Source organism: Mugil cephalus, chromosome 23 (assembly GCF_022458985.1).
Source record: "Mugil cephalus isolate CIBA_MC_2020 chromosome 23, CIBA_Mcephalus_1.1, whole genome shotgun sequence".
Classification (NCBI taxonomy): Eukaryota; Metazoa; Chordata; class Actinopteri; order Mugiliformes; family Mugilidae; genus Mugil; species Mugil cephalus.
In genome coordinates, this window is record NC_061792.1 from 92,992 (window position 1) to 116,340 (window position 23,349).

Below are 23,349 nucleotides of genomic sequence, written 5' to 3' on the forward strand. Positions count from 1 at the left end.
GTTCTTAATTGCTTGCCTAGGTAAACAAAGGTTAAATAAAAATAAAATACTAACATACATACAGACACATTCTGACACATTGAAATTGGCCGTTAGCACGTTAACTTAGCCCCGTAGTTAGTCCCCACTCCACCGTATGCTAACGACCACGTTATCTCCACTGGCCTCGTTTTATTTCGGCGTCAGTTCAAATTGTGGACAACAGCAAATTGATGCAAAATACAAGCAATGTTAGGAAACCACTTGTCAATATTTCAAATGACAAATCTCGACAGCACACGTCGGCTACCACCTCAGACGTAGGGGTTTGCTGTATTGCCAGAAAGAAACGCAAAAACAGAACTAATTTGCATAATACTTACATCATTGTGTAGTAAAGCCACAAGTAGCGCTGTTAATAGGTTCCAGCTAGACCATTATGTACCTCAGAAGGAAATACGATAAAGAATCAGCCGCACATGATTAAACTACACGTGACACAAACATATTGATTATACAATGTGGATGAGGCTTAAACAAACCTTTACACACAGTTATGGGAGCATGTTGGTCTAATTTTTGTGTATTGTTTTCGCGTAGGTACAGACGCACATGCGACTACATGCGCGCACATGGAGTAACGTTACATCCATACGTAGTTCCGTGCATGCTCACGCACATACAAAAGAAACGATGGATGAAACAGGGCGATGACGTCATGGGATGTCTTCCTTTGATGATGTCCTCAATTGTTTTCCTTTGATGATGATGTCATGAAATGTTTTCCTTTGATCATGATGGCATAGAATCTTTGCCTTTGATCTTATTGAAAGTTTGTTTTATACAAACCTAGGTGGGTCCGTAGATTCTGTGAGACTTTCAAACTGAAACTCAGGCGTGTTCAGGATGGTATGGCCGTAAGCAAAGTTAACTGTCACAAACGCAGTATATATAAGTGGTCAAAATCATCATTGCATGTATTTTGATGATGTAAATGTTACCATGTCTCCTGATGAGAATGAAAAGCTTACAGCACCTGGTATTCCCATTCGGTCTCCCATCCAAGTACTAATCAGGCCCGACCATGCTTCGCTTCCGAGATCAGACGAGATCGGGCGTGTTCAGGTTGGTATGGCCGTAAGCAATGTCAAATGTCACTAAAGCACTATATATAAGTGGTCAAAATTATCATTGCATGTATTTTGATGATGTAAATGTTACCATGTCTCCTGATGAAAATGAAAAGCTTACAGCACCTGGTATTCCCAGGCGGTCTCCCATCCAAGTACTAACCAGGACCGACCGTGCTGAGCTTCCGAGATCAGACGAGATCGGGCTTGTTCAGGTTGGTATGGCCGTAAGGAACGTCAAATGTCACTAAAGCAGTATAAATAAGTGATCAAAAGGATCATTGCATGTATTTTGATGATGTAAATGTTACCATGTCTCCTGATGAAAATGAAAGGCTTACAGCACCTGGTATTCCCAGGCGATCTCCCATCCAAGTACTAACCAGGCCCTACACTGCTTAGCTTCCGAGATCAGACGAGATCAGGCGTGTTCAGGGTGGGATGGCCGTATGCAACGTTAACTGTCACAAACGCAGTATATATAAGTGGTCAAAATCATCATTGCATGTATTTTTATGATGTAAATGTTACCATGTCTCCTGATGAGAATGAAAAGCTTACAGCACCTGGTATTCCCAGGCGGTCTCCCATCCAAGTACTAACCAGGCCCTACACTGTTTAGCTTCCGAGATCAGGCGTGTTCAGGATGTTATGGCCGTAAGCAATGGTGACTGTCACAAACGCAGTATATATAAGTGGTCAAAATCATCATTGCATGTATTTTGATGATGTCAATGTTACCATGTCTCCTGATGAAAATGAAAAGGCTTACAGCATCTAGTTTTTACAGGCGGTCCCCCACCCAATTTCCAAACCGGCCCCGACACGGGCTTAATTTTCGGAGTTTAAAATGAGATAGGCTTTTTCGGGGGGTTTATGGCCGTAAGTAAGGGTTAACTGTCACAAACGGTATATTAAGTGGTCAAAATATCATTGCTGTATTTTGATGATGTAAATTTTTTACCTTGTCTCCGGGAGGGAAAAGGGAAAAGCTTACAGCACGGGTTTTTCCCGGGGGCCCCTCCCATCCAAGTACTAACAAAGGAACGACCATTCTTAGCTCAAGATCGGGGACGAGATCGGGCCCTTTTTTCGGGTTTGGGTTTAGGGCCCCCTTTAACCCAATGTTTAATGTCACAAAAAGCAGTAAAATATAAGGATCAAAATCAAAAATTGTTTGTTTTTTTGATGATAAAAATGTTTCCAGGGTTTCCTGATGAAAAATAAAAAAGCTTACACCCCGGGTTTATTCCCGGGCCGGTCTCCCTTTCCCAAGTACAAACCCGGGGCCCTACAATGCTTAGCTTCGGAGACAGACGAAAATCAGGCGTTTTCAGGAGGGTATGGCCTTAATAAAACGTCAAATGTCTCAAAAAGCAGTATTTTTTAGTGGTCAAAATGTCATTGCATGTATTTTGTGATTTTAAATGTTACCTTTGTCCCCTGAGGGAAAATAAAAAAGCTTACAGCACCTGGTTTCCCGGGCCGGTCCCCAAAACCAATTTACAAAACCGGGGCCCGACCTTTCCCTTAGCTTCCAAGTTTGAAAAAGTTTCGGGGGTGTTCAGGTTAGTATGGCCGTAAGCAATGCAAAGTCATAAACCCGTATATATAAGTGCTAAAAAATGTTCATTGCATGTTTTGATGTGAAAATTGTTCCCATGTTCCTGATAAAAAAGGGAAAAGGCTTACAACACCTGGTATTCCCAGGGCGGTCCCCCGGGAAGTATAGCCGGGCCCTACATCCCTTAGTTCCCGAGATCGACGGATCAGGCTTTGTTTGGGTGGTTATGGCCATAAGAAAATTGGTAATGTCACAAACGCATTATATTAAGGGGTCAAAAATCTTCATTGCATGTATTTTGGGGATGAAAAATTTTTCCATGTCCCCTGTTTGAAAAGGAAAAGTTTTCAGCACCGGGTTTATTCCCAGGGGGTTTCCCCCAACCCAAGTACAAAACCAGGCCCTTGGGTTCCGAGATCAGATGAGATCAGGGGTTTTCAGGGTGGGTTATGGCCCGGTTCCCCCGGGGGTTTAAATGTCAAAAAAAGCAGTTTTATAAGTGGTAAAATTGATCTTTGCATGATTTTGTTTGATGAAAATTTGTTACCAGGGTCTCCTGATGAAAATAAAAGGGGCTTCCCGCACCTAGTATTCCCAGGCGGTCTCCCATCCAAGTACAAACCCAGGCCCCGCACTGCTTAGTTTTCCGAGTTTTCAGAAAAGATCGGGCTTTTTTTTGGTTGGTTTGGGCTGTAAGCAATGTAAAAATGTTACTAACGCAGTATATATAAGTGGTAAAAAGTTTCTTTGGCATGTATTTTGATGATGTAAATGTTCCCCATTTTCTCCTGATGAAAAAAAAAGCTTACAGCATGGGTTTTTCCCGGGCGGTTTTCCCATCCAAGTACAAACCAGGCAGGCCTGTTAGTTTTCCGAAAATCAGACGAGATCGGGATTGTTCGGGTTTGGGGTTGGGCCGTAACCCAACGGTAACTGTCACAAACGCATTTATTTATAAGTGGTAAAAAATCATATTGCAGGTATTTTGATGATGTAAATGTTACCAGGTCTCCGGGATGAAAATGAAAGGCTTACAGTACCTAGTATTCCGGGGGTTCCCCCATCCAAGAAACAAACCCCGGGCCCCGGGACCGGGCTTAGCTTCCGAGTTTCAGCGAGATGGGGCCATTTTTTGAGGTTGGTATGGCCGTAAGCAACGTCAAATGTCAAAAAGGGCAGATATTAAGTGATCAAAATGATCTTTGCATGTATTTTGATGATGAAAATTTGTTTCCATGTTCCTGATGAAAAATGAAAAAGCTTACAGAACCTGGTTTTCCCCGGGCGGTCTCCAATCCAATTTTAAATAACCAGGCCCGGCCCGTGCTTAGTTCCGAGATCAGAAAAGTTTCGGGCTTGTTCAGGTTGGTTTGGCCGGTAAGAAAAGGGCCTTTTTGTTCTAACGCATTTATATTTTTGTGGTAAAATTTGTTCATTGAATGTTTTTTGGATGATGTAAAGGGTTTCCATGTCCCCTGTTAAAAATGAAAAGCTTACAGACCTGATTTTTAAAAGGGGGTTTCTCCCATCCAAAAAACTAACCACCCCCGGACCATGTTTAGTTTCCCAAAGATCAGATGAGATCGGTCTTTTTTCGGGTTTGGGAAAGGGGCCTTTAAGAACGTAAAAAGGGTCATTTAAAGCAGAAATATTTTAAGGGGTTTCAAAATGTCATTTCATGTTTTTTTGTGAGGGTAAAGGGTTACCATGTCTCCTAAATTAAAAAATGAAAAGTTACAGTACCTGGTTTTCCCCAGGCGGTTCCCATCCAAATACTACCGGGCCCCCTTCACGCTTGTTTCCCGAGTCAGACGAGATCAGGGTGTTCAGGGGGGTAGGGGCCGAAAAGCAAGGTAACTGTAAAAAAACCCCAGTTTTATATAAGTGGTAAAAATCTTCATTGCATGATTTTTTTTTTTGAGTGAAGTTTTCTACAATGTACAGTCTCCCGGGGAATTTGAGTCAAAATGTAACAGGTAGATATAAAATCAGAGAGAAAAAACAAAGGCGCCCCCGGCCCAACCGGGGGGGGGTTTGGGGATTTGTTTTTTAAATAAAACACTGCCTGGATTGGCTTACGTGAAAGGCCTACTCCCACCTTACCCAAATCAAAATCACCTATGCGGACGTCGCAGCTTTTTCAGATGTCAATTTCGCATTTTCTTTTTCAATTTTTGGGCCTGTTGAAATTGCGGAAGCTCTTTTTGGGACTTTGCCCCCGCTTTCTCTTTGGGTTTTTTTGCAGCTTTTGGGGAAAACAAATTAAAAGCCGCCCTCTCTGGGGAAAATTTTTTGCACTTTCGGGAAATTTTCCCCAGAGTGCTCCCTACTGGATATTTAGCTCTTTTGCGGGTTTTGTTGGTTCCCCCAATTAAAGTTTGTTTTTTGGGAAATTTTTTTTGTAAAATTTTGGGAAACGAAAATCTTTAAAACCATGCTCAAATTCAAGTGGGGTTCCTTGTCTTGCTTGCAGTCAATTTGTAACTGTGAGGAAGCACTAAAGAATGTACGACCAAAGGGCTTGTATAAAATTAAACTTTCAGAAAAAATAAAAGGCAAAGTTTTCTATGCCATCAGGGCCCCAAAGGGAAAAAAGATTTGATGAAATCTTAAAAGGGGAAGAATTCTAGGGACATCATAAAGGAAAACTTTCGGGGGAAACTTTTTTTTCCAAAAATGTAAAAATTTTTTTTGTTAAAAGGGTTGAAGGGGCTAAGGAAAAAGAAAAGGTTTTTTTGGGAAAAAGGGAAAATTTTCCAAAATTTTCCCTTGCTTTTTTGAAAATTGGCCCTTTAAACCCCCCACTTTTTCCTTAGGCCCCGTGGGGTTTACTTAAAATCCACCGTTGAAAAGAAAAACGTTTAATATTCCAGGCCTGTTTTATTTTGGGGTGTTCAAATTTAAATTGGGGAAAAAACAGAAAATTTGGGGAGGGGCAAAAAATTTAAAACCATTTTGGGGGAAACATTGGTCAATTTTTTTTGCAAATTTTTTGACGCACACGGCCCGGCAACCCCCTCGGACTTGGGGTGTTCTTACTTGCCGAAAGGAAAAAAAGAAAGGGGAAAAAAAGGGGAACTAATTTTTTTTAATTTTTTAAATTTTTGTTTTTAAAGCAAATTTTTTCCGCTCTTTTTTAATTGGTTCGGTTTTGGACTTTTTAATTTTTTTAACCCAGGGGGGAAATTTTCGAATTTAAAAAAAATCGGGGGCCCGGGGGCAACATGAAATTAAAAACTTTAAAAGGGGTAAAAATTTTCTTTATTTTGGATTTAAAATTTCCCAATTTTTGGTTTAAATGAGGCTTAAACAAACCTTTCCCACACCAATTTTAAGGGCCCACCATTTTGGGTTTTAAATTTTGTGTTGGTGTTTTCGGGGCACGGAAAGGGGGGGCCGGGGTTGCTTTAATTGGGCACTTTTGGATTTTAATTTAAAATCCTTCGGTAGGGTTGGGAAATTTGCCCCTCGCACTTAAAAAAAAGGGGGTGGGTAAAACGGGCGTTTTGACTAAAAAGGGGGGGTTTTCCTTGGAGGGGGGTTTTTTCCTTCAATTTTTGGTTTTTTTCTGTGGGGGGGAAGGAAAATAAAGGGGGGGGGGTTTCCAAATCAAAAAGGAAAAAAATTTTGGGAACGGGTTGTTTTAAAATTAAAAAGGGGTTTGGGGGTTTTAAAAAAACCAAAAAGGGGGGTGGGGGGAAAAAATTTGATTCCGTTGGGATTTAAAATGAAAAAAAAGGGTGAAAGGGAAAAAAATGACGAAAAAAAAGTAAAAAAGGGTAAACTAAAAAGATAAAGGGCAAAAATTTGGGTTCTTTGGGAAAAAAAAAAATTTTTAAAAGGGGGGAAAAGGGAAAAAGGGTTCCGAAAAAAAAAGAAAAAAAGGTTTAAAAGAAAAAAGGGGGGAAAAAAAAATTCCCAAGGGGGGGGGTTAAAAATCCAAGTATAAAAAGGGGCCCGCACCGGGCTTTGGGGCCCCGAAAAATAAAAAAGGGGAAAAAATAAAAAGGGATTGGTTTGGGGGGGAAGGGCCCCGGGATAGCAATAAAGTCCCCCAAAGGGTTTAAAATTAAAAGGTGGCCCCCAAAATAATTAATTGGGGGGGCTGAAAAAATTTTATTGAGGGGGTAAAATTACCTTTGGTCCCAAAAGAAAAAGGAAAAGGGCTTAGGAGCCCCGGGTTTAAAAAATTCCAGGCGGCTCCCACCCCGGTTTTCCCCCCCCCCCCCCCCCATCCCTTCCCTTCCCCCCTTCAGCAACCCCCCCCCCAATTTTTAATTTTGGTTTTCCCTAAAGAAAACCCCCCCCCCAAATTTCCCTTTTTTTTTAAAATCAGTTTTTTTAAATTGGCCCCCCCCAAAAAATGATCATTGCATTTTTTTTTGATGATGTAAATGTTCCATTTTCTCTTAAATGAAAAAGGGGAAAAAGCTTCGCACCTGGTTTTCCCCAGGGGGGTCTCCCATCCAAGTACAAAAACCGGGGCCCCACACTGCTTAGTTTTCCGAGATCAGAACGATCAGGGGGGTTTTTCAGGGTGGTATAAACCATAAGCAAGGGGAAACCCCTTTCCCAAAAACGCAGTATATATAAGGGTGGAAAAATGATCATTGCAGGGATATTGATGTTTTGAAAAAGGGTTCCATGTCTTTTAAATGAAAATAAAAGGTTACAGAACCTAGTTTCCCCAAGGGGGTTCCCCCACCCAAATTTCAAACCAGGCCCCGAACGTGCTCCTTTGGTTTTGGTTTGTTTTATCTTTTTGCATTGTCTGGTAAAACCTTCTTTTTCTCCAGGGGGGAAATAACGAAAAATTTAGTCCTCCCTTATCTCTAATTCAAGGTTCAAGGGATTCTTTCATCTAATGAAAAATAACTGGGGTCTTTTTTATTTTCTGGGAATAAATCTTTTATACATGTCCCCAAAAAAAGGCCCAGCTTTTAGAGAAAAAACACTAAAAAATATTTTTAAGGTTGACTTTTTCGGCTTATTTGTAGTTGTACAACTATTTAACGCTGTACCAGTTGGCAGTTTCAAAACTTTGCAAAAGGTTAGCTTTTTCCCCAAGGGACAAACAGAAAATTTTACAGCAATAAAAAGGGAAAAACCAAAAAATTACACCCCGGGTAAAACTGTTCTTAATTGCTTCCCTGGGTAAACAAAGGTTAAAAAAAAAATAAAATAAAACTTTACATCCCGACCCTTTCTGACACTTTGGGAAAATTTGGGCCCGTTAGCACTTTTAACTTACCCCCTTAGTTAGCCCCCCACCCCCACCGTATGCTAACGCCCACGTTATCTCCACGGGCCTCGTTTTATTTCGGCGTCAGTTCAAATTGGGGGAAAAACAGAAAATTTATGCAAAATACAAGAAATGTTGGGGAAACCACTTGTCAAATTTCTAAGGGACAAATCTCGACAGCACAGTCGGCTGCCCCCCTTGACGTTGGGGTTTGCTGAAATTGCCCAAAAGAAACGCAAAAAAAAACCAGAACTAATTTACTTAATACTTACATCATTGTGTAGAAAAGCCACAAGTAGCCCCTTTTCTTTGGTTTCCCAGTTTGGCCCCTTATGTACCTCAGGGGGGAAAATACGATAAAAAACCCAAGGCCGACATGATTAAACAACAGGGGACAAAACTATTGTTATACAATGTGGATGGGGCTTAAAAAAACCCTTTTACACCCCATTTTATGGGAGCTTGTTGGTCAAAATTTTGTTTGTTGTTTTCGCGCCGTACAGACCCCCCGTGGGGACTACTTTGCGCGCAAAAGGGAGTTAAACGTTAATCCAACGTAGTTCGTGCATGCTCAGGGCACATACAAAAAAAAAGTGGATAAAAACCGGGCGATGCCCGTCATGGGTTGTTTTTCCCTTTTGGGATGATGTCTAAATTATTTTTTCCTTTGATGAGGGGAATTTTTTTTTCCCATGAAATGTTTTCCTGTTGATCATGATGGCATGGGAATTTTTCCCTTTTGGTTTTTTTTTAAAAGGGTTTTTTTTTATACAAACCTAGGGGGGGTCCTTTAGTTTTCTTTTTAGACTTTCAAACTAAAACTCGGGGTTTTTCCCGGAGGGGTAGGGCCCGAAAGAACTTTTAACTGTCAAAAACCCGCGGGTATATATAAGGGGTCAAAATCATCTTGCATGATTTTTGTTTTTGACGAAGCTTCAAACAAAGAGGGCAGTTTTCCAGGAAGTAGGGGTCAAAATTGTAACAGGTAGTATGAATCAGAGAGAAAAAAAAGGCGCCCCGGGGTTCCCAAAACCGGGGTTTTGGGTGTGATTTGGGGTTTAAAAACGGGAACCCTTGCCTGAGTTTGGTTATCGTGAAAGGCCCTAACCTGGCCTTAAGCCAAATTCTCATCACCTTATGCGGACTTCCCCGCTGTTTCAGAAGGGGTCAATTCGGGCATATAAATTTCAACTTTTGTGTCTGAAAATTGCCGGAGGGGCTCTTGTTGTTTTGAGCCAAATTTTCGTTGGTTTTTGCAGCTTTGGAAAAAAATTCAAACCCGCCCTTTTGGGGAAAAAGGGTTTTGCACTTTCAGGAATTTTCCCAGAGGGCCCCCTATGAGATTTTTCAGCTCTTTTGCTGTTTTTTTGGGTTTTGCCATTGAGGGTTGTTATTGGGAAAATTGTTTTGTAAAATTTTGGGGGACGAAAATCAATGAACCATGCTCTATTAAAGTGTGTTCCTTGTCTTTGCTTGCATTTCAATTTGTAACTGTGAAAAGACAAAAAGAATGTACAGATCCACAGGGGCTTTTTAAAAAACAAACTTTCATTTAAGATCAAAGGCAAAAAAATTTTTTGGCCATCAGGGGCCCAAAGGAAAAAGTTTTGATAAAAGGAAGTTTTCTATGACATCATGAAGGAAAACAATTCTAGGCACATTCTATGTAAATTTTTTTAGGGCGGTGCGGTTTAGGAAGGAGAGTGTGGGAAAGTTTTTCCCAAATTTTTTTCGTTTTCTGGGGATCATTTTTTTTTTTCTCCCCACCGGGTTGTTTTTTTCATTTGGGTTTTCTCGTCAAAGTTTTCTTTTAACACCTTTCAATTTTGGATTTGTACATAGTGAGATCTAAAAACCCTTGCCTTTCCGAGGGTTTACTATTGATATGAAAATATTTTGTCTTTCAGATTTTGGATGAGCAACCAAAAATCAACATCCCAATCTTCTACCAACTGTACAATTTTTTTTAAAAAAAAATTTTTTTTAAATTTAAAATTTTTTTTTTTTTTTTTTTTTTTTTTTTTTTTTTTTTTGGGTTTTTTTTTAATTTTCCCGGGGGAAAAAAAATTTAAAAAAAAAACCCCTTTTTTTTTCCCCTTTCCCCGGGGAAAAAAAAAAAAAAAAACAAAAAAAACCGGGGTTTTTTTTTTTGGGGGGGAAAAAAAAAAAAAAAAAAAAATTTTAAAAAAACAAACCCCAAAAAAAAAATTGGGTTTTCCCCCCAGGGTTTAATCCCCCCCTTTTTTTTCCCTTTTCCCCCTTCCTTTTTTTTTGGGGGGGTTTTTTTTAAAAAAAAAATTTTCCCAAAAAAAATTTTAAAAAAATTTTTTTTTAAAAAAACCCCCACCCCCCCCCTTTTTGGGTTTTTTTTCCCAAAAAAAAAAAAAAAATTTAAAAAAATTTAAAATTTTTTTTAAAAAAAAAAGGAATTTTTTTAAAACCCCCGGCCCAAAAAAGGGGGAAAAAAAAAAACCCCCCCCTTTAAAAAAAAAAAAATTTTTTTTAAAAGGGGGGTTTTTAAAAAAAAAAATTTTTTGGGGGGTTTTTTTTTTTTTTTTTTTTTGGGGCCCCCCCCCCGGGGAAAGGGGCCCGGGGGGGTTTTTCCCCCCGGGGCCCCCCTTTTAAAAAAAAAGAAAAAAAAAGGGGGGGGGGGGGTTTTTTTTTGGGTTTTTTTTTTTCCCCTTTTATGATGATGTCATGAAATGTTTTCCCCTTTTATCCGGGGATAGGAATTTTTTCCCCCAACCCTCAAAAAAAAAATTTTTTTTTTATTTTTTTTTTTTTTCTTTTTCCCCCCACCAAAAATTTTTTTCCCTTTTTTTGGATTTTTTTAAAAAAAATTTTTTTTCCCCCCGGGGGGAAAAAAAGGGGGTTTTTCCCCCGGGGGGCCCCCCCAAAACCAAACCCCCCGCTTTGCCCCCCTTTTTTGGGGGGGGGGGAAAAAAAACCCCCCCCAAAAATTTTTTCCAAAAAAATTTTTTTTTTTTTAAATTTTTTTGGCCCCAAAAAAAATTAAAATTTTTTCCCCTTTTTTTTAAAAAAGGGGGGGGGGGTTTAACCCAAAGGGGGAAAAAAAGGGGGGGGGGTTTTTTTTTTTAAAAAAATTAATTTAAAAAAAATTTTGGGTTTTTTTTAAATTTTTTTGGGGGGGAAAAAAAAACCCCAAAAAAAGGGTTTTTTCCCCCCCCCCCGGGGCCCCCCCCCCCCCCTTTTCCCGGGGGGGGTTTTTGGGGGGGTTTGGGGGGGAAAGGCCGGGGAAAAGGTTTTTTTTTTTTTTTAAAAATTTTTTAAAATTTAAAAAATTTTTTTTTTTTTTTTTGGGGTTTTTGGGAAAAAATTCCCCGGGTGGGCCCCCTTTCCCCCCCGGGGGACCTGTTTAGGAAAAAGGGAAAAAATTTTTTAAGGGTTTGGGGGGGGCCCCCTTTTTTCCCAAAAAAATTTTTTTTTTTTGGTTTTTTAAATTTTTTTAAAAAAAAAAAAATTTTTTTAAAAAAAATTTTAAAAAACCCCCCCCTTTTTTTGGGGGGGGACATTTTTCCCGGGAAAAAAGGGGGGGTTTTTTTTTGGGGGTTTTAAAATTTTTTTTAAAAAAAAAAAAAAAGGGGGGGAAAAATTTTTTTTTTTTTTAAAAAAAAAATTTTTTTTTATGAGAATGGAAAAATTTACAGCACCTGGTATTCCAGGGGTCTTTAAAAAAAACCCCCCCTTTTTTTTCCCCAAAAAAAACCCGGGGCCGGTTTTTGGGTTTGGGGAAATTTCCAAAGGAAAAAGGAAAAAATTTTTTTAAAATTTTTTGTAAATTTTTTTTTTAAAAAAAAAAAAGGTTTTCCCCCTTTTTGGGTTTCCCCCCTTTCCGGGCCCCCCGGGGGGGGGGTTTTTAAAAATGGTTTTTACAAAAGGGGTTTTTAAAGGCAAAAAGGGGGGAAAAAAAAATTTTTTTTTTTTTTTTTTAAAAAAAAAAAAGCCCGGGGGAAAAAAAATTTTCAGGGGCCCCGGGGGGGGGGGGTTTGGGGGGGGGGGGTTGGGGGGGGGGCCCGGGGGGGGGAAAAAGGGGGGGGGGGGGGGGAAAAAGGGGGGGGGGGGTTTTTTGGGGGTTGGGGGGGGGGGGGGGGGGTGGCGGGGGGGGGGGTTTGGGGGGGGGGGGGGGAATTTTGGGGGGGGAGGGGGGAGGGGGGGGGGGGTGGGGAGGGGGGGGGGGGGGAAAAAAACGGGGGTTTTTTTTTTTTTTTTTTTGTTTTGTTTTTCCCCCGGGGGCCCCCCCCCCCCCCCCCGGGGGGCCCCCCCCCCCCACCCGGGGCCCCCCCTTTCCCGGGGGCCCCCCAACCCCCCCCCCCCCCCCAATTTCCCCCCCCCCCCCCCCCCCCCCCCCCCTTTTTTTCCCCCCCCCCCCCCCCCCCCCCCCCAAAAAAAAACCCCCCCCCCCCCCCCCCCCCCCCAAAAACCCCCCCCCCCCCCCCCCCCGGGGGGGGGGGGGGGGGGGGGGGGGGGGGGGGGGGGGGGGGGCCCCCCCCCCCCCCCCAAAACCCCGGGGGAAAAAGGGGGGGGGGGGGGGGGCCCCCCCCCCCCCCCCCCCCCCCCCCCCCCCCCCCCCCCCCCCCCGGGGGGGGGGGGAACCCCCCCCCCCCACCCCCCCGGGGGGGGGGGGGCCCCCCCCCCCCCCCCCCCGGGGGGGGGGCCCCCCCCCCCCCGGGGGGGCCCCCCCCCCCCCCCCCCCCCCCCCACCCCCCCCCCCCGGGGGGGGCCCCCCCCCCCCCCCCCCCGGGGGGGGGGGGGGGGGGGGCCCCACCCCCCCCCCCCCCCCCCGGGGCCCCCCCCCCCCCCCCCCCAAAAACCCCCCCCCCCCCCCCCCCCCCCCCCCCCCCCCCCCCCCCCTTTTTTTTTGGGGGGGCCCCCCCCCCCCCCCCCCCCCCCGGGGGGGCCCCCCCCCCCCCCCCCCCCCCCCCCCCCCCCCCCCCCCCCCCCCCCCCCCCCCCCCCCCCCCCCCCCCCCCCGGGGGGGGGGGCAGCACCTGGTATTCCCAGGCGGTCTCCCATCCAAGTACTAACCAGGCCCTACACTGTTTAGCTTCGGAGATCAGACAAGATCAGGCGTGTTCAGGATGTTATGGCCGTAAGCAATGGTGACTGTCACAAACGCAGTATAAATAAGTGATCAAAAGGATCATTGCATGTATTTTGATGATGTAAATGTTACCATGTCTCCTGATGAGAATGAAAAGCTTACAGCACCTGGTATTCCCAGGCGGTCTCCCATCCAAGTACTAACCAGGCCCGACCGTGCTTATCTTCCGAGATCAGACGAGATCGGGCGCGTTCAGGTTGGTATGGCCGTAAGCAATGTCAAATGTCACTAAAGCAGTATATATAAGTGATCAAAATGATCATTGCATGTATTTTGATGATGTAAATGTTACCATGTCTCCTGATGAGAATGAAAAGCTTACAGCACCTGGTATTCCCAGGCGGTCTCCCATCCAAGTACTAACCAGGCCCTACACTGTTTAGCTTCGGAGATCAGACAAGATCAGGCGTGTTCAGGGTGGTATGGTCGTAAGCAATGGTACCTGTCACAAACGCAGTATATATAAGTGGTCAAAATCATCATTGCATGTATTTAGATGATTTAAATATTACCATGTCATGCCAATCATCATCACTTATGCGGACGTCGCAGCTGTTTCAGCATGTCAATTTCAGCATATCAATTTCAACTTTTGCCTGTCTGAAAATTGCCGGACGGCTCTTGTTGACTTTGACGCCGACTTTTTCGTTGGTTTTTGCAGCATTTGGTAACAAATTCAATGCCGCCCTCTCTGAGGAAAGATTGCACTTTCAGGCATTTTCCCAGAGTGCTCCCTACTGAGATATTCAGCTCTTTTGCTGTTTTGTTGTTTGCCATTGATGCTTGTTATTCGGGAAATGTTTTGTAAAACTTTGGACGAAAATCAATGAACCATGCTCTATTCAAGTGTGTTCCTTGTCTTGCTTGCAGTCAATTTGTAACTGTGAGAAGCACTAAAGAATGTACAGATCCACAGAGGCTTGTATAAAACAAACTTTCAGTAAGATCAAAGGCAAAGATTCTATGCCATCATGGCCAAAGGAAAAGATTTGATGAAAGGACAGAATTCTATGACATCATGAAGGAAAACATTCTATGGCACATTCTATGTAAATTTTGTGAGGAGTGCGATAGGAAGAGAGAGTGTGGGAAAGATTTTCCAAATTTCTTCTGTTTTCTGTGATCATTTTCTTTTCTCTCACTCTGGTTGTGTTTTCATTTAGGTTCCTCGATCAAAGTTTTCATTAACACCTTTCAATCTTGAGTGTCACATAGTGAGATCTATAACACTGCCGTCCGATGGTACTATTGATATGATAATATATGTCGTCAGATTTTGGCATGAGCAACCAAAATCACCACTACCACTCTTCTACCAACTGTATCAGTATTAGTAATAAATAGTAGTAAATGTAATTATTTTTGTACTTTAACATATTTACTTTTATATAGTTTCTCTCCTTTGGTTTTGGTTTGTTTTATCATTTTGCATTGTCTGTAAAACCTTCATTTCTCCACGGGGAATAACGTAAAATAGTCTTGCCGGTTAGCCTGTTCCAAGGCAAACAGAAAACTTACAGCAATACAAATGACAACACAACTACAGCCGGTAAAACTGTTCTTAATTGCTTGCCTAGGTAAACAAAGGTTAAATAAAAATAAAATACTAACATACATACAGACACATTCTGACACATTGAAATTGGCCGTTAGCACGTTAACTTAGCCCCGTAGTTAGCTCCCCACTCCACCGTATGCTAACGACCACGTTATCTCCACTGGCTTCGTTTTATTTTGGCGTCAGTTCAAATTGTGGACAACAGCAAACTGATGCAAAATACAAGCAATGTTACTAAAACACTTGTCAATATTTCTAATGACAAATCTCGACAGCACACGTCGGCTACCACCTCAGACGTTGGGGTTTGCTGTATTGCCCGAAAGAAACGCAAAAACAGAACTAATTTACATAATACTTACATCATTGTGTAGTAAAGCCACAAGTAGCGCTGTTAATAGGTTCCAGCTAGACCACTATGTACCTCAGAGGGAAATACGATAAAGAATCAGCCGCACATAATTAAACTACACGTGACACAAACATATTGATTATACAATGTGGATGAGGCTTAAACAAACCTTTACACACAGTTATGGGAGCATGTTGGTCTAATTTTTTGTATATTGTTTTCGCGCACCTACAGACGCACATGCGACTACATGCGCTCACATGGAGTAACGTTACATCCGTACGTAGTTCCCGGCATGCTCACGCACATACAAAAGAAACGATGGATGAAACAGGGCGATGACGTCATGGGATGTCTTCCTTTGATGATGTCCTAAATTGTTTTCCTTTGATGATGATGTCATGAAATGTTTTCCTTTGATCATGATGGCATAGAATCTTTGCCTTCATTACATCATCAAAATACATGCAATGATGATTTTGACGACTTATATATACTGCTTTAGCGACATTTGACATTGCTTACGGCCATACCAACCTGAACACGCCCGATCTCGTCTGATCTCAAGTACTTACATCATTGCATGTATTTTGATGATGTAAATGTTACCATGTCTCCTGATGAGAATGAAAAGCTTACAGCACCTGGTATTCCCAGGCGGTCTCCCATCCAAGTACTAACCAGGCCCGACCGTGCTTATCTTCCGAGATCAGACGAGATCGGGCGCGTTCAGGTTGGTATGGCCGTAAGCAATGTCAAATGTCACTAAAGCAGTATATATAAGTGATCAAAATGATCATTGCATGTATTTTGATGATGTAAATGTTACCATGTCTCCTGATGAGAATGAAAAGCTTACAGCACCTGGTATTCCCAGGCGGTCTCCCATCCAAGTACTAACCAGGCCCTACACTGTTTAGCTTCGGAGATCAGACAAGATCAGGCGTGTTCAGGGTGGTATGGTCGTAAGCAATGGTACCTGTCACAAACGCAGTATATATAAGTGGTCAAAATCATCATTGCATGTATTTAGATGATTTAAATATTACCATGTCATGCCAATCATCATCACTTATGCGGACGTCGCAGCTGTTTCAGCATGTCAATTTCAGCATATCAATTTCAACTTTTGCCTGTCTGAAAATTGCCGGACGGCTCTTGTTGACTTTGACGCCGACTTTTTCGTTGGTTTTTGCAGCATTTGGTAACAAATTCAATGCCGCCCTCTCTGAGGAAAGATTGCACTTTCAGGCATTTTCCCAGAGTGCTCCCTACTGAGATATTCAGCTCTTTTGCTGTTTTGTTGTTTGCCATTGATGCTTGTTATTCGGGAAATGTTTTGTAAAACTTTGGACGAAAATCAATGAACCATGCTCTATTCAAGTGTGTTCCTTGTCTTGCTTGCAGTCAATTTGTAACTGTGAGAAGCACTAAACAATGTACAGATCCACAGAGGCTTGTATAAAACAAACTTTCAGTAAGATCAAAGGCAAAGATTCTATGCCATCATGGCCAAAGGAAAAGATTTGATGAAAGGACAGAATTCTATGACATCATGAAGGAAAACATTCTATGGCACATTCTATGTAAATTTTGTGAGGAGTGCGCTAGGAAGAGAGAGTGTGGGAAAGATTTTCCAAATTTCTTCTGTTTTCTGTGATCATTTTCTTTTCTCTCACTCTGGTTGTGTTTTCATTTAGGTTCCTCGATCAAAGTTTTCATTAACACCTTTCAATCTTGAGTGTCACATAGTGAGATCTATAACACTGCCGTCCGATGGTACTATTGATATGATAATATATGTCGTCAGATTTTGGCATGAGCAACCAAAATCACCACTACCACTCTTCTACCAACTGTATCAGTATTAGTAATAAATAGTAGTAAATGTAATTATTTTTGTACCTTTAACATATTTACTTTTATATAGTTTCTCTCCTTTGGTTTTGGTTTGTTTTATCATTTTGCATTGTCTGTAAAACCTTCATTTCTCCACGGGGAATAACGTAAAATAGTCCTGCCGGTTAGCCTGTTCCAAGGCAAACAGAAAACTTACAGCAATACAAATGACAACACAACTACAGCCGGTAAAACTGTTCTTAATTGCTTGCCTAGGTAAACAAAGGTTAAATAAAAATAAAATACTAACATACATACAGACACATTCTGACACATTGAAATTGGCCGTTAGCACGTTAACTTAGCCCGTAGTTAGCTCCCCACTCCACCGTATGCTAACGACCACGTTATCTCCACTGGCTTCGTTTTATTTTGGCGTCAGTTCAAATTGTGGACAACAGCAAACTGATGCAAAATACAAGCAATGTTACTAAAACACTTGTCAATATTTCTAATGACAAATCTCGACAGCACACCTCGGCTACCACCTCAGACGTTGGGGTTTGCTGTATTGCCCGAAAGAAACGCAAAAACAGAACTAATTTACATAATACTTACATCATTGTGTAGTAAAGCCACAAGTAGCGCTGTTAATAGGTTCCAGCTAGACCACTATGTACCTCAGAGGGAAATACGATAAAGAATCAGCCGCACATAATTAAACTACACGTGACACAAACATATTGATTATACAATGTGGATGAGGCTTAAACAAACTTTACACACAGTTATGGGAGCATGTTGGTCTAATTTTTTGTATATTGTTTTCGCGCACCTACAGACGCACATGCGACTACATGCGCTCACATGGAGTAACGTTACATCCGTACGTAGTTCCCGGCATGCTCACGCACATACAAAAGAAACGATGGATGAAACAGGGCGATGACGTCATGGGATGTCTTCCTTTGATGATGTCCTAAATTGTTTTCCTTTGATGATGATGTCATGAAATGTTTTCCTTTGATCATGATGGCATAGAATCTTTGCCTTCATTACATCATCAAAATACATGCAATGATGATTTTGACGACTTATATATACTGCTTTAGCGACATTTGACATTGCTTACGGCCATACCAACCTGAACACGCCCGATCTCGTCTGATCTCAAGTACTTACATCATTGCATGTATTTTGATGATGTAAATGTTACCATGTCTCCTGATGAGAATGAAAAGCTTACAGCACCTGGTATTCCCAGGCGGTCTCCCATCCAAGTACTAACCAGGCCCGACCATGCTTAGCTTCCGAGATCAGACGAGATCTTGCGTGTTCAGGGTGGTATGGCCGTAAGCAAGGGTAACTGTCACAAACGCAGTATATATAAGTGGTCAAAATCATCATTGCATGTATTTTGATGATGTAAATGTGACCATGTCTCCTGATGAAAATGAAAGGCTTACAGCACCTAGTATTCCCAGGCGGTCTCCTATCCAAGTCCTAACCAGGCCCGACCTTGCTTATCTTCCGAGATCAGACAAGATCGGGCGTGTTCAGGTTAGTATGGCCGTTAGCAATGTCAAATGTCACTAAAGCAGTATATATAAGTGATCAAAATGATCATTGCATGTATTTTGATGATGTAAATGTTACCATTTCTCCTGATGAAAACGAAAGGCTTACAGCACCTAGTATTTCGAGGCGGTCTCCCATCCAAGTACTAACCAGGCCCGACCATGCTTAGCTTCCGAGATCAGACGAGATCGGGCGTGTTCAGGTTGGTATGGCTGTAAGCCATGTCAGATGTTACTAAAGAAGTATATATAAGTCGTCAAAATCATCATTGCATGTATTTTGATGATGTAAATGTTACCATGTCTCCTGATGAAAATGAAAAGCTTACAGCACCTGGTATTCCCAGGCGGTCTCCCATCCAAGTACGAACCAGGCCCGACGCTGGATAGCTTCCTAGCTCAGACGAGATCAGGCGTGTTCAGGGTGGTATGGCCGTAAACAACGTTAACTGTCACAAATGCAGTATATATAAGTGGTCAAAATGATCATTGCATGTATTTTGATGATGTAAATGTTACCATGTCTCCTGATGAAAAAGAAAAGCTTACAGCACCTGGTATTCCCATTCGGTCTCCCATCCCAGTACTAACCAAGCCCGACCGTGCTTAGCTTCCGAGATCAGTCATGATCAGGCGTGTTCAGGATGTTATGGCCATAAGCAATGGTGACTGTCACAAACGTAGTATATATAAGTGGTCAAAATCATCATTTCATGTATTTTGATGATGTAAATGTTACCATGTCTCCTGATGAAAATGAAAGGCTTACAGCATCTAGTATTTACAGGCGATCTCCCATCCAAGTACTAACCAGGCCTACACTGCATAGCTTCCGAGATCAGACGAGATCGGGCGTGTTCAGGTTGGTATGGCCGTAAGCAATGTCAAATGTCACTAAAGCAGTATATATAAGTGATCAAAATGATCATTGCATGTATTTTGATGATGTAAATGTTACCATGTCTCCTGATGAAAACGAAAAGCTTACAGCACATGGTATTCCCAGGCGGTCTCCCATCCAAGTACGAACCAGGACCGACGCTGGATAGCTTCCTAGCTCAGACGAGATCAGGCGTGTTCAGGGTGGTATGGCCGTAAGCAACGTTAACTGTCACAAACGCAGTATATATAAGTGGTCAAAATGATCATTGCATGTATTTTGATGATGTAAATGTTACCATGTCTCCTGATGAAAAAGAAAAGCTTACAGCACCTGGTATTCCCATTCGGTCTCCCATCCAAGTACTAACCATGCCCGACCGTGCTTAGCTTCCGAGATCAGACAAGATCGGGCGTGCTCAGTTTGGTATGGCCGTAAGCAATGTCAAATGTTACTAAAGCATTATATTTAAGTGGTCAAAATGATCATTGCATGTATTTTGATGATGTAAATGTTACCATGTCTCCTGATGAGAATGAAAAGCTTACAGCACCTGGTATTCCCAGGCGGTCTCCCATCCAAGTACTAACCAGGCCCTACACTGTTTAGCTTCCGAGATCAGACAAGATCAGGCGTGATCAGGATTTTATGGCCGTAAGCAATGGTGACTGTCACAAACGTAGTATATATAAGTGGTCAAAATCATCATTGCATGTATTTTGATGATGTAAATGTTACCATGTCTCCTGATGAAAATGAAAGGCTTACAGCATCTAGTATTTACAGGCGATCTCCCATCCAAGTACTAACCAGGCCCTACACTGCATAGCTTCCGAGATCAGACGAGATCGGGCGTGTTCAGGTTGGTATGGCCGTAAGCAATGTCAAATGTCACTAAAGCAGTATATATAAGTGATCAAAATGATCATTGCATGTATTTTGATGATGTAAATGTTACCATGTCTCCTGATGAAAATGAAAAGCTTACAGCACCTGGTATTCCCAGGCGGTCTCCCATCCAAGTACGAACCAGGACCGACGCTGGATAGCTTCCTAGCTCAGACGAGATCAGGCGTGTTCAGGGTGGTATGGCCGTAAGCAACGTTAACTGTCACAAACGCAGTATATATAAGTGGTCAAAATGATCATTGCATGTATTTTGATGATGTAAATGTTACCATGTCTCCTGATGAAAAAGAAAAGCTTACAGCACCTGGTATTCCCATTCGGTCTCCCATCCAAGTACTAACCAAGCCCGACCGTGCTTAGCTTCCGAGATCAGACAAGATCGGGCGTGCTCAGTTTGGTATGGCCGTAAGCAATGTCAAATGTTACTAAAGCATTATATTTAAGTGGTCAAAATGATCATTGCATGTATTTTGATGATGTAAATGTTACCATGTCTCCTGATGAGAATGAAAAGCTTACAGCACCTGGTATTCCCAGGCGGTCTCCCATCCAAGTACTAACCAGGCCCTACACTGTTTAGCTTCCGAGATCAGACAAGATCAGGCGTGATCAGGATGTTATGGCCGTAAGCAATGGTGACTGTCACAAACGTAGTATATATAAGTGGTCAAAATCATCATTTCATGTATTTTGATGATGTAAATGTTACCATGTCTCCTGATGAAAATGAAAGGCTTACAGCATCTAGTATTTACAGGCGATCTCCCATCCAAGTACTAACCAGGCCCTACACTGCATAGCTTCCGAGATCAGACGTGATCGGGCGTGTTCAGGTTTGTATGGCCGTAAGCAATGTCAAATGTCACTAAAGCAGTATATATAAGTGATCAAAATGATCATTGCATGTATTTTGATGATGTAAATGTTACCATGTCTCCTGATGAGAATGAAAAGCTAACAGCACCTGGTATTCCCAGGCGGTTTCCCATCCAAGTACTAACCAGGCCCTTAGCTTCCGAGAGCAGATGAGATCACGCGTGTTCAGGGTGGTATGACCGTAAGCAACGTTAACTGTCACAAACGCAGTATATATAAGTGGTCAAAATGATCATTGCATGTATTTTGATGATGTAAATGTTACCATGTCTCCTGATGAAAATGAAAAGCTGACTGCACCTGGTATACCCAGGCAGTCTCCCATCCAAGTACTAACCAGGCCCGTCCATGCTTAGCTTCCGAGATCAGGATTGTTCAGGTTGGTATGGCCGTAAGACATGGTAACTGTCACAAACGCAGCATATAGAAGTGCTCAAAATCATCATTTCATGTATTTTGATGATGTAAATGTTACCATGTCTCCTGATGAAAATGAAAAGCTTACAGCACCTGGTATTCCCAGGCGGTCTCCCATCCAAGTACTAACCAGGCCCGACCATGCTTAGCTTCAAAGATCAGGCATGTTCAGGGTGGTATGGCCGTAAGCAACTTTAACTGTCACAAACGCAGTATATATAAGTGGTCAAAATCATAATTGCATGTATTTTGATGATGTAAATGTTACCATGCCTCCTGATGAAAATGAAAAGCTTACAGCAACTGGTATTCCCAGGTGGTTACCCATCCAAGTACTAACCAGGCCCGACCGTGCTTTGCTTCCGAGATCGGCCGTGTTCAGGTTGGTATGGCCGTAAGCAATGTCAAACATCACGAAAGCAGCATATATAAGTGGTCAAAATGATCATTTCATGTATTTTGATGATGTAAATGTTACCATGTCTCCTGATGAAAATGAAAAGCTTACAGCACCTGGTATTCCCAGGCGGTCTCCCATCCAAGTACTAACCAGGCCCGACACTGCTTGGCTTCCGAGATCAAACAAGATCAGGCGTGTTCAGGGTGGTATGGCCGTAAGCAACGTTAACTGTCACTAAAGCAGTATATATAAGTGGTCAAAATGATCATTGCATGTATTTGGATGACGTAAATGTTACCATGTCTCCTGATGAGAATGAGAAGCTTAAAGCACCTGGTATTCCCAGGCGGTCTCCCATCCAAGTACTAACCAGGCCAAACACTGCTTAACTTCCAACATGAACGAGATCAGGCGTGTTCAGGTGGTATGGCCGTAAGCAACGTTAACGTCACAAAGCAGTATATATAAGTGGTCAAATGATCATTGTATGTATTTTGATGACGTAAATGTTACCATGTCTCCTGATGAGAATGAAAAGCTTACAGCACCTGGTATTCCCAGGCGGTCTCCCATCAAGTACTAACCAGGCCCGTCCATTCTTACTTCCGAGATCAGACGAGATCGGGCTTGTTCAGGTGGTATGGCAGTAAGCAATGGTAACTGTCACAAACGCAGTATATATAAGTGGTCAAAATCATGATTGCATGTATTTTGATGATGTAAATGTTACCATGTCTCCTGATGAAAATGAAAGGCTTACAGCGACTAGTATTCCCAGGCTGTCTCCCATCCAAGTACTAACCAGGCCCAACACTTCTTGGCTTCCGAGATCAGACGAGATCAGGCGTGTTCAGGGTGGTATGGCTGTATGCAACGTTAACTGTCACAAACGCAGTATATATAAGTGGTCAAATTCATCATTGCATGTATTTTGGTGATGTAAATGTTACCATGTCTACTGATGAAAATGAAAGGCTTACAGCACCTAGTATTCCCAGGCGTCTCCCATCCAAGTACTAACCAGGCCCGACCTGCTTAGCTTCCGAGATCAGACGTGTTCAGGTAGGTATGGCCGTAAGCAATGTCAAATGTCACTAAATCAGTATATATAAGTGCTCAAATCATCATTGCATGTTTTTGATGATGTAAATGTTACCATGTTTGCTGATGAGAATGAAAAGCTTACAGCACCTGGTATTCCCAGGCGGTCTCCATCCAAGTACTAACCAGGCCCGACCATGCTTAGCTTCGAGATCAGACGAGATCGGGCGCGTTCAGGTTGGTATGGCCGTAAGCAATGTCAAATGTCACTAAAGCAGTATATATAAGTGATCAAAATGATCATTGCATGTATTTTGATGATGTAAATGTTACCATGTCTCCTGATGAGAATGAAAAGCTTACAGCACCTGTTTTCCCAGGGGGTCTCCCATCCAAGTACTAACCAGGCCCGACGGCTTAGCTTGCAAGATCAGACGAGATCGGCGCGTTCAGGTTGGTATGCG

The 23,349-nt window shown here is 42.5% G+C and overlaps 9 non-coding genes and 22 pseudogenes across 9 annotated transcripts; all 31 read right to left on the reverse strand.

Moving 5' to 3' along the window:
• Positions 1-1,003: 1,003 nt before the first annotated feature.
• Positions 1,004-1,122, reverse strand: LOC125003089. Its single transcript, XR_007111957.1, has one exon. It is a non-coding gene; the product is annotated as a 5S ribosomal RNA (ribosomal RNA).
• Positions 1,123-1,223: 101 nt separating this feature from the next.
• Positions 1,224-1,342, reverse strand: LOC125001865 (annotated as a pseudogene).
• A 101-nt stretch (positions 1,343-1,443) lies between these two features.
• On the reverse strand, positions 1,444-1,562 carry LOC125003155. Its single transcript, XR_007112022.1, has one exon. It is a non-coding gene; the product is annotated as a 5S ribosomal RNA (ribosomal RNA).
• A 101-nt stretch (positions 1,563-1,663) lies between these two features.
• LOC125002285 lies at positions 1,664-1,772 on the reverse strand (annotated as a pseudogene).
• An 11,139-nt stretch (positions 1,773-12,911) lies between these two features.
• Positions 12,912-13,030, reverse strand: LOC125002597 (annotated as a pseudogene).
• A 101-nt stretch (positions 13,031-13,131) lies between these two features.
• On the reverse strand, positions 13,132-13,250 carry LOC125001516. Its single transcript, XR_007111696.1, has one exon. It is a non-coding gene; the product is annotated as a 5S ribosomal RNA (ribosomal RNA).
• Positions 13,251-13,351: 101 nt separating this feature from the next.
• LOC125003319 lies at positions 13,352-13,470 on the reverse strand. Its single transcript, XR_007112177.1, has one exon. It is a non-coding gene; the product is annotated as a 5S ribosomal RNA (ribosomal RNA).
• Positions 13,471-15,578: 2,108 nt separating this feature from the next.
• On the reverse strand, positions 15,579-15,697 carry LOC125001528. Its single transcript, XR_007111697.1, has one exon. It is a non-coding gene; the product is annotated as a 5S ribosomal RNA (ribosomal RNA).
• Positions 15,698-15,798: 101 nt separating this feature from the next.
• LOC125003320 lies at positions 15,799-15,917 on the reverse strand. Its single transcript, XR_007112178.1, has one exon. It is a non-coding gene; the product is annotated as a 5S ribosomal RNA (ribosomal RNA).
• Positions 15,918-18,024: 2,107 nt separating this feature from the next.
• On the reverse strand, positions 18,025-18,143 carry LOC125002994. Its single transcript, XR_007111863.1, has one exon. It is a non-coding gene; the product is annotated as a 5S ribosomal RNA (ribosomal RNA).
• A 101-nt stretch (positions 18,144-18,244) lies between these two features.
• Positions 18,245-18,363, reverse strand: LOC125002288 (annotated as a pseudogene).
• Positions 18,364-18,464: 101 nt separating this feature from the next.
• On the reverse strand, positions 18,465-18,583 carry LOC125001311. The gene has a single exon (XR_007111572.1). It is a non-coding gene; the product is annotated as a 5S ribosomal RNA (ribosomal RNA).
• A 101-nt stretch (positions 18,584-18,684) lies between these two features.
• LOC125002105 lies at positions 18,685-18,803 on the reverse strand (annotated as a pseudogene).
• Positions 18,804-18,904: 101 nt separating this feature from the next.
• LOC125002152 lies at positions 18,905-19,023 on the reverse strand (annotated as a pseudogene).
• A 101-nt stretch (positions 19,024-19,124) lies between these two features.
• On the reverse strand, positions 19,125-19,242 carry LOC125002595 (annotated as a pseudogene).
• A 101-nt stretch (positions 19,243-19,343) lies between these two features.
• On the reverse strand, positions 19,344-19,462 carry LOC125002564 (annotated as a pseudogene).
• A 101-nt stretch (positions 19,463-19,563) lies between these two features.
• On the reverse strand, positions 19,564-19,682 carry LOC125001939 (annotated as a pseudogene).
• Positions 19,683-19,783: 101 nt separating this feature from the next.
• LOC125001988 lies at positions 19,784-19,902 on the reverse strand (annotated as a pseudogene).
• Positions 19,903-20,003: 101 nt separating this feature from the next.
• On the reverse strand, positions 20,004-20,122 carry LOC125002170 (annotated as a pseudogene).
• Positions 20,123-20,223: 101 nt separating this feature from the next.
• Positions 20,224-20,342, reverse strand: LOC125002245 (annotated as a pseudogene).
• Positions 20,343-20,443: 101 nt separating this feature from the next.
• Positions 20,444-20,562, reverse strand: LOC125001761 (annotated as a pseudogene).
• Positions 20,563-20,663: 101 nt separating this feature from the next.
• Positions 20,664-20,782, reverse strand: LOC125001529 (annotated as a pseudogene).
• Positions 20,783-20,883: 101 nt separating this feature from the next.
• Positions 20,884-21,002, reverse strand: LOC125002631 (annotated as a pseudogene).
• A 523-nt stretch (positions 21,003-21,525) lies between these two features.
• LOC125002132 lies at positions 21,526-21,634 on the reverse strand (annotated as a pseudogene).
• A 101-nt stretch (positions 21,635-21,735) lies between these two features.
• LOC125002692 lies at positions 21,736-21,844 on the reverse strand (annotated as a pseudogene).
• Positions 21,845-21,945: 101 nt separating this feature from the next.
• LOC125003101 lies at positions 21,946-22,064 on the reverse strand. Its single transcript, XR_007111968.1, has one exon. It is a non-coding gene; the product is annotated as a 5S ribosomal RNA (ribosomal RNA).
• Positions 22,065-22,165: 101 nt separating this feature from the next.
• LOC125002890 lies at positions 22,166-22,282 on the reverse strand (annotated as a pseudogene).
• A 98-nt stretch (positions 22,283-22,380) lies between these two features.
• Positions 22,381-22,496, reverse strand: LOC125002462 (annotated as a pseudogene).
• A 101-nt stretch (positions 22,497-22,597) lies between these two features.
• LOC125002280 lies at positions 22,598-22,716 on the reverse strand (annotated as a pseudogene).
• Positions 22,717-22,817: 101 nt separating this feature from the next.
• On the reverse strand, positions 22,818-22,924 carry LOC125002871 (annotated as a pseudogene).
• Positions 22,925-23,023: 99 nt separating this feature from the next.
• On the reverse strand, positions 23,024-23,140 carry LOC125001808 (annotated as a pseudogene).
• Between the last annotated feature and the right edge of the window lie 209 nt (positions 23,141-23,349).